Here is a 9,575-nt window from a genome sequence, read left to right on the forward strand (position 1 = left end):
GTGGCATTCAGATCCACAAGCCTCAGTGCCGCCAAACACGCCATGATGGATCGACCGGCGCTCATGCCAGCTAAGACGATTGAGAGACTGATGGCTCCCATTGGTTCGGCTCCAAGTGTTAATGGTTGTTCCCAGATTGTAGCATGAAAAGCCCCTTTAGCTGCTCCTAATACGGTATGACGAGGGAAAACAAAAGACCGATCCAGCTCAAGTCACAGGGCGCACGCTCAAAATATACCGACGCAACAATAAAATCAAAGGCGTTGTGTTTTTATTAATAACTTACATATTTATATTTTGCAATTTGGAAAAGAAATGAGAATCACCACAGAAGAGCCAGCGCATCTATGCTTTTCTCCTCCTTTGGTGTTGTGATTCAAGCATTCCCTCATGTTCAACGGTAAAACTGTCGCCCATTATGAAAAGCACCATAAACTAAACGTTGTTCGAAGGTGTTTTCCTTTATTTTCTGATCCCAGACGCAGCATGTTATATGAAATGCCCCCGTCAAATTTTTCATGGTGACAGCGTCATGGCTTTCTCTAAGGGGGCACTGCGGTTAGTTTATCCTCACCCGTTGTATTACCCTTTGAATGTCTCTAAGTTAAACTGCCGCTGACAGCTTATCAGTCAATGTAATGCACAATGCCTCTACGTGTGCAAGCAGGGGAGTAATTCAATATCCCAATGATTCAAGGCAAAAAGAGCAAAACACAGATTTATTCCGCTGAATTGTAGTGAAGAGGGGCATTAATGTTGGTGGACTCAGAAGAAAAATCGATTGCACGCATCAGGCTTCCATTTGGAATTTATACTAATATATTATGTTTACCAGCAGACAAATGGACAGCTAAAACAAAAAGATGTAAATCTGGAGGTTGGTTGTGATAGGAAGTAAATATGTCTGTAAATTTATTTTGTTCACTGCCAGACGCTTTATGGTTGCTGTATTTTTTTAAATACAGTAAGAAAGCGCAGGATTTCTGTAATCCGCTTACCATTCATTCTTTGCATTTTCAATTGGCACACCCAAAAACTAACATAAGTGACTGATTATGTTCTCACTTGATTTTTAATCCACCCCTTCAAAAAATAATTTCCATATTTCATATTCAGATTTCAATTTCAAACTCATGATAGAAAAAGACTTGATAAATAAAAAGGACCACAGGACTAAATTTGATTTATTTTGAAGTTCAGTAACAAATATCAATAAAGGTATGTTAGCATGTTAGCTGCCACCATTTGGGTTTGGGCCAAAACTAAAACAACATTATGCAATGATAGGCACACAACTATGTGTATGGTATATGCTTCAATGGATAGATATTAGCAGCTAACAAGCCAGCGTAACTTTAATGATTCTCTTAAGAAAACACTCGGCTAATGTAAACATTACCAATTAAATATGAAAATAATATAATATATGTATAATAATAAATATACAAATTTTGATCTGGCATCTATTTTATGTGTGCGCTTAATTGTCACTTCTAAACTTAGTTTTATCAATTGTAATTTGATTTTTTTTCTCTCTCCATGTTGTTTGCTCTTTGTTTGTCTAGTGTGAGGTTGAGTTTGGTTTGCACCTCTCCGAGGGCACGCTCTGTCAGTGAGCCGATCTTTGTGCAAGCCATGAAATCCCAGCGCTGTAACCTCTGACCTGGTACTAAGCCCTCTCCCAAACAGGTCTGCATAATAAACATATTGGTGAGGAGTTACGTTCATGAGATTGCACGCTTGCGCCGTTTCACATTTCTCAGCATTTCCTCAATGATGTTGCAGCGTGTAATCCAATTCAAAACATTGCATGCATAATCATTCCATAGCCATCCACTAAAAAGTGACAGTGGACCAAAATAGTACCCAGAAGTCAATGACACCACATTCCAGACTTCTCCATCGCTTCCATACGTGAATTTCTTACATTTTCTTTTTATCTGCGGCACCTTAGAGTTTACGAGCGGGATCAACATTTTTGGAATGACCTTGTCCCCTGTCACGATTTTGGACTCAGAGGGAGAAGATATCAGAATTGGCTGCTCCTGCACCTGTTCTACCAGATGTAATCACGTCAAGGCTGTATTATCTATTTTTACATGCAACTTTTGCATTATTGCAATCTTTGTTTCACTCGGAGTGTGCTTCAGAAAGTTTCTGTGGTTTTAAATTTCTTCTGACATAGTAGGTGTGCATACGTAAGGAAACCCTTTGCATTGAAACCTTTACGTCGGACATGAAGAAAATAAGATTAGCATTCTAGGTCTTAAATATACATGCACTTGTGCACACATACACACTATGCAGGTGTTTCCGAGCAGAGCAACAAGCTGTGTGGCTCCTGTGAACAGCTGTTGAAACACAGCCAGATTCCGAAATTTAGACAGTGATGAACTCCACATAATAAGATTAGCTCAATTCCCTTATCCAAACATCTACAAGTGTTACCGACCTAACCTAAGGCCACCTTTTAGGCTCGAAAAACCCACAACTAAGGCTCATGTTGTTGTTTTTTCCACTTTCAGGTCACTTGGAATAATCACATATACTACACAGTGTTTCAAAAGAACTTGTTGCAGAGAAGGGAAATCAGATACTCTCTTAATCCATCTGCTGGCGAACCATCATTAATTCCCTTGATGAACCTGTAATCTGAGAGCCGGTAACCTGTGAACTTGTCATTCAAAGCACACAATTTGCCATGAATCACCAAAAACAGGTTTATCTCTTACATGTAATGCACTAGCAGTGTCTTTTCTTTTTTTGAAGTGGGATATGAGGGTCGTGCGGTCACGGCCGTTAGTGGAGGCATTAACTTAGTGCTGGAGTCAGTCCGTTTCCTGCCACACAGGGTTAAGGTGTCACGACTTGAGCTCTGATTGAGTTACGGTCATGCTGCCTTCTCAACACGGCTGCCACTCACATTTGCCAAGACTCTGCAAGACCAAATAGACTTTGATGTGGCAATTACACACAGCCACACACACACCAAGAAAACCTGAGGTCTTTTTAAACTAATGTGTTTTTAAATTGTTTCTTCGGGGGTGTTATACAGTTGAGACACGTTATGAGTGATTGTTAGGGGCTGGCTATCAAAACACAACGTACTACATCCTCTAAAGGTAACTATAAACGCCTCATAATGAAATTAAAATGTTCACAAGCATTTTTGGCCCTTGAGAAGGTTATTTTGGTATTTTGGGTATTCATGTGGCGTACCCAGTGCAACGCATGTGCGATCATGCACCCACACACAAATGATTGTGCGCTCCTCTTTTGATAAACAACTGAATTAGCATGGGAAGAACCATTGATTGGTGACTTAATTCCCAATTCAAATTATCATCCTGGGTCTATACCCGAGGTTGACATGAGCCTTGAGCTTTGGCGCGATTAAATTATATTCTGCTTCCTATTAGCCTGCCTCTCTCTCTCTCTCTCTCTCTCTCTCTCTCTCTCTCTCTCTCTCTCTCTCTCTCTCTCTCTCTCTCTCTCTCTCTCTCTCTCTCTCTCTCTCTCTCTGTGTCTAATACAGGCATACACTCCCCCCATCTTTCTCCACTGTATACTTCCCTCTCGATGCAGCTCAGGTGCTGATACAAGCAGAAATCTTGCACGCCCCATCGCTCCCAGAGCACATACACTCATACACATTGAGCACACGCACACAAATACACCCCCTCATACACCTTCATTCACCGCACCCCTTCGGAAAAGCCGAGGGGAGGTAGCATAAGTCTCCTCGCTCTTTGCTGTGTTAGCATGGAAGCAATATGAAGCACTGGGAACACTGTAGTAGTTTGTTGAGGGACGATGCAGCTGCAGCACATATGCGGCGCGGGAAGCGGAAGATAAGAGATTATCACGTTGATGCATGGGCGGTTATGGTCCTAAGTCACCCAAGGTTGTGGCCCCTTTCTCCCAATGAGGATATAGTGGCCAATAAGTACACTGCGTCAGTGCAAAGACAGAGAGAATTGAAGGAGAAGAAGAGCGAGACGTAGTAAACAAGAACAAAAAGGCAAAAGGGGATGAGGAGGAGAGGATTGAGTCTGCTATTGTCTCTGCTTCATCAATATCCTCTTATATAAATGTCAACTGTACAATTTCCCTCATCACTGTTTCACCACCCCACTGGCTTTATCCTCTGGTACAAGGGGAGGGACATCACTCTCGTGCATCTCTTTTTATCGTTTTTCTCCCACCGCACTCCCTAAATCGCTTTACTCTTTCTGCCCTTTCCACTCGTTTCTCTTGCGTTCCCTCCTTCCCGCTCTCCGTCAGCTCTTTATCATTCTTTATCTCCCCTTTCCTCTCTCCCTCCTGCCTCTTTGCCTCTCATAGCAATGCGTCACTAGCCTGCCCCCATGAAACAAGTCAATTTTCTGCCAGCTCGGCGGAAGAATAAATCTCCCTGGCGCTGCTCAGAGCGATGGGGGTATTTATCTAAGTGGAGTGTGTCCTCCTCGGCTCAACGCCACCGACTTCTCGTCTAAGGCGCTTTTCCAAAGGGATGGCAGGAGGAATTGCTAAAGAGGGACGGGAAGGGTAAAAGAGGGAAGTGAAAGGAAAGGGGGCTAGCAGAAAACAAACAAAAAAGCAGGTGTCACAATGGCATGAGGGGGAAGAGACGGAAGAATGGAGAGAATTAGGAGGTGAAAATATGAAAAAGATGGATTGCTAGGGAAGTAAAGGAGGTGCCTGGAACAAAGCCTATAAAGCCACGCGACAGAGGAGTGAGGAAGGGGCATTAGTCGAGCCTGCTCGGGCTTAAACGGCAGGAACAGGCAGAGATGTGGATGAATAGCGGCCATCCTCCTCCAGGCCATACTCTTCCATCGGAGTGAGGGAGACGCTTAGCTTATTGCGCTTGCTGTGAAAAAAACAACAACACAGAAGCCTTAGAAAGACGCGATGAGCAAGTATGAGACTGAAAATGATGGCTGACTGATGATGTCACTGCTTTTTCCGCAAAATTAAAAAAAAAAAAACCAGACGACAACAGAAGCACTGACAAACAGATGATCAGATAAACAGATAATCAGCATGAGGTGAATATATTCGGACTACAATTGTATCTCTTACATTATTAATGCAGGAAGATCTTTTGCGGTGTAACAAGTCAGGAGATTTAAAAGGCTTGGGGCAGCAGTGGGGTATTTGTACTTGGGGGAAGGGGGTCTTTTCTAGCTACCAGCATTAAAGCAAAGTAAATAGCTGTTGTGTCTCATTACCATTCAATTTTAAAAAGGACTGTTAGTATAATGAATGGCTGTGTTATTTTCTATGGACTTCCGCCTACCTCAGTATTAAGAGCAATAATTTCATTTTTCATGCTAGATAAAGTCCAAGCAAATAGATCCTTTGCAATTAAAATGGTCAATTTTGCTTATGCACAACAGGCGCTGTGTAATACCATGTTTTGGTCTTAATTACCTACAATAACCATGTGATATACTGGGAAGAAGGTTCTTTGGAGGGAGTGTATCATACTGTATGTAACAAGACACTAAAAAAAAAAAAATGAAACGATAACACCAGGGAGATCATATTATCTGTGTAGAGCAAAGTATTTCGTTTAAGGCGTTTCCACTTAAAGGTGAAAAAAAGAATGGAACGCAAAACGGCAATCACAAAAAGGAACTTGAATGTTTTCATGTCGGTTTTATGTCAGTGTAACATTAGAATTTCCATGGATCAAAAGCTACCAGCCTGCTCGTCATAGAAATGTGGAAATGCTTTTCAATTATTTCAAGGTTAAAGGTTGAGAGCCCAACTCAGCCTTCTAGCCTGAGGTTTTCGTTTGTTTATGTTATCACCAATGGTCATTACTACAGACACGATTATGGATGATGCCATCAAATCCTTTTTGAATCGGCAATAAAATTAATGCTGATTCTATTGAGTCAGCCGTGCCCGTCGCTGAATTGGGTTGTTATTCGAACTAGTATAGGACTGGACCTTTCATTAGGTGCACATGCACAATCTGTTCCAATCACAGAAAAAAAAAAAAGTTCATCGGTTACACAAGATTAAGATGTGATAACCTGATGCAGTTTTTCCCACTTTTCCTTTAAAAAAAAAAATCATGTTTGAAATGGGTGAATTCACAGGACCTTTTCCAATGAATTACAAGAGTGGCATCAATTTTCGTTATGATGCACTGCGAGGATCTCACAATAATAAACATCCGTCCATCCATTTTCTACATATATGATTTATCTTTATTAGGGTCACAGTTAGGCTAAATGCGTCCAACTCAACTAACTTTTTTACTAGTTAACCACAGGGCGGATATCACATTCACGCCAATGGACAATTTGGAGTTTTCATTTTACATGCATGGTTTTTGGAAGGCTAAAAAACATGGTTTATTAAATTTGCAATTTCGACAAGTGGTCGTACAAACTAATTTTAAAAATAGGATATGACTTGACTTAAAAATGTATTTTGATCCAGATGGTTTTAGATTCAAACCCAGCATCTCTCTATAAGGAAGACATAACTACAGCCAAAACTATAAATACACTGTTAACAGTAAATTTGTTTAATATGTCATATGTCAGCTTGCCAACAAACATGTAGTCGTCGACCTTCCTTCGACCGACTATTTAAGGCTGTAATATTTATGTCGTCACTAGATTAGCATGATGGATGCAAACACTTCATTAGAGACAAATGAAGGCTGTCTTGACACGATTATGGCAAAAACAATAACAGCACGGTGTGAGCCATGCAGTGATTGATAATACTGCAGGGGGGGAAGGCTCAATTGTGGTGGGCTTAACCAGGCTTTCCCTGAGGGGGTTTCCTTTGGTATTAGTCAGACAAATCCCTTTGTCAACCTCTCCCCTTGCCATTTTTATTCATAAGCACTTGGCCCTAAGAAAGACATCAAACCTCGAATACAACGAGAGGTCAACATCATCTTTGCGCAATGTTAACCTCTGCATTGATGAAGCTAATTCACATTTCCTCAGTCCAGCCTACGGGGGTTCCACAGAAAGGGGGAGGAGGACCCGAGGGAGGCAGTGCTGTGTGTGTGCGTGTGTGTGTGCGTGCGTGCGTGTGTGTGTGCGTGTGTGCGTGCGTGTGTGTGTGTAGAGAGTGTCCCTCTTGACCCAAGGCCCTCCACATGGGGTTTGTATTGATAGTGTTTCATGAAAGGAGGGGAAAGTGAATGTTGTCCCAACTGATTGGAATGACAATGGGGGCATATGGTTGTGTGAGTGTTGCTGTATGGTCATGGCAGCCACCATATTCCTCTGCGCAGGGTTGCCAGGTGCTTCATAATCGGACCCACTGAGAGCCGACAAATCATACACAAATGCGACAGTCTGGCTCGTGGCTCCTCTTCCCATTGGGTGGCCATCTCTTTTCAGCTGTGCAACTCGCATCCGCCATTGCTGAATGCAAAGGTGGCTACACTGATCAGATAGTCGGTGCGAATCATTTGTTATTGTCTTTTTTTCAAGATGTGAGGCCCACAGAGAGGGAGAGAATACAGATGTCAGCAGCAGCAGCATCTCCATCCACACAAAGGCTCTTCTCATGAATACTCAGCTCCACCCTAATGACTATTCAATACAGTCTTCAGGCTGTAGATGAACGGCCATTCCGCAGCAGCATCTGCTGTGGGCCCAACTCGCCAGACGCCAGCCTTGTAAGAGGCTAATTGAAAGACAGAGGCCACCTCTTGGTGTTTGTTTGTATTTATGTGTGTGTGTGAGTGAAAGAGAAACAAGGGGAGCACAAGTGTCAAAGGGTGGAGAAAATGAGCAACAGCAAGTGATGGGGAGAAGCAGGACAAAAACAAATCCGGCCCCCACAGAAAGAACAGCTGACCTCTCAACGTTTGTTCCCATGCGGCCATATTGGAAAAGCCCAAATGGGCTTTGAATGATCTCAAAGCAATCCTACTTCATGTACGTAATTAGAGTGGCCCTTTTGGGGAGGAAATCATCTTTGCAGAGACTGCAATTTTGTTCAAAGATGCATATTTGTACTGTTTATTGTGGGAAAAAAAGAGGCCATATTTAATACAACAGGTGCTGCAGGTAACAATGGCGAACACTAATGCAGGCACATAAACAGAATAGATGTATCTAGAAAATACAACACTAATTTTCATTCTATTAATACAGCAAATTAGTTTTCTGCTTTTCACCTCAAGGCATGTTTATACTGCTTTGTAAGTCTTTGCATCAAATAAATAAAAAAAGAAAGAAAAAAAAGGCTGCGCAAACGAAAACTGAAGGATTGCTGTCATAATTCTTCCCAGTTCTCCTCTGGCAGTTTTTACTAGCAAAGGCAGTGAATAATCTTTACCATCCAGGCCATCCCAAATAACACAATCCTTCAGCACTACAGCTTACTGTGTTTTATGGCGAAGTGCAGATGAGAAAGAAAAAACATTGAAATGGTGCACTGCTCATGCTGCTCTTGCTGATGCTGATGCTGCGGGATAGCAATCAAATGCCTCAGATGTACAAAACTAAATAAGGAAATTGTAATCTATACTTACTGGTCACATTATTAGGTACATCTGAATCTCATGAGATCCAGAGTAAGAGCGTTATCAAACAGTGGGTACCACTGTATAATAAGGGTACCCTTAATAGGATTTTTGAAAGGCTATGATGACATAATGGAGGAATTTTGAATAATTAATAAATAATTAAAGACCTCTGATCGTTCACCAACAATTTTTGTTGGCTCACTAGTTTGGCATATTTAGTCAAGGGGAAAACAAATTTTAGGCAACTAGAAAAGAGAGACCCTTAATGTAAAGTGTTAGATTGAATCATGATAAACAAGCATTTTTCAAGCAGAGCAAATTTAAAAATGTCACTTTGCTCTTTTATGTAATAATTTATTCATACTTTTGTTATTTTAATATTATGTAATTTATTAATACTTATAAAAACAGTTAGCAAGGTAATAATAAATGGATAGTCAGCTGAATAGGATGGCCTCATTGTGAAGTGGTGTATCAAACTTTGCATTTACAAAAACAACAAAGCTTAAAATAATAAGTGGAATTAAATGAATCTGTGTTGAACTGCACTGCATCGTTTTGAGTGTTTCTATTTTGTGCCGCTCCTTTCTAAATGCCAAAATGTTACAAACATCTCTTGTGTGCAATGGTGTTCTCCATCAGTGCAAACTACAATTGCAATTATAAACATCGTAAGTTTATACCTAATTAGAAATCGCACTATTATCCATTAAGGTTTGATGCAGGTCTTTTAATGCCTCCTTGGATTGTACCGGCAAATGATCAGTCTCTAGGAATCAGCGAGCATTCACTGTATTGTCATATAACCCAAACAAGGACAAAAATAATTAAAAGATCATATGTAATTCAATTTTCAAACTCATTTAAATTTCTTACTGATAGCCACATACAATTGCAGGAGGAATGTTTTCTCTGAATTAATTCATGCTACACTGAAAACCAGTGTACTACATGCAGGCCCCAAACCACACCAGTCTGGTCAGACATGCTGTTACTGCCTGGCAGGGATGACAGAGAGAAATAACCCACCAGTGTATACTTCATGCGCATTCTGTTT

Source organism: Syngnathus typhle, linkage group LG3 (genome assembly GCF_033458585.1).
Source record: "Syngnathus typhle isolate RoL2023-S1 ecotype Sweden linkage group LG3, RoL_Styp_1.0, whole genome shotgun sequence".
Lineage (NCBI taxonomy): Eukaryota > Metazoa > Chordata > Actinopteri > Syngnathiformes > Syngnathidae > Syngnathus > Syngnathus typhle.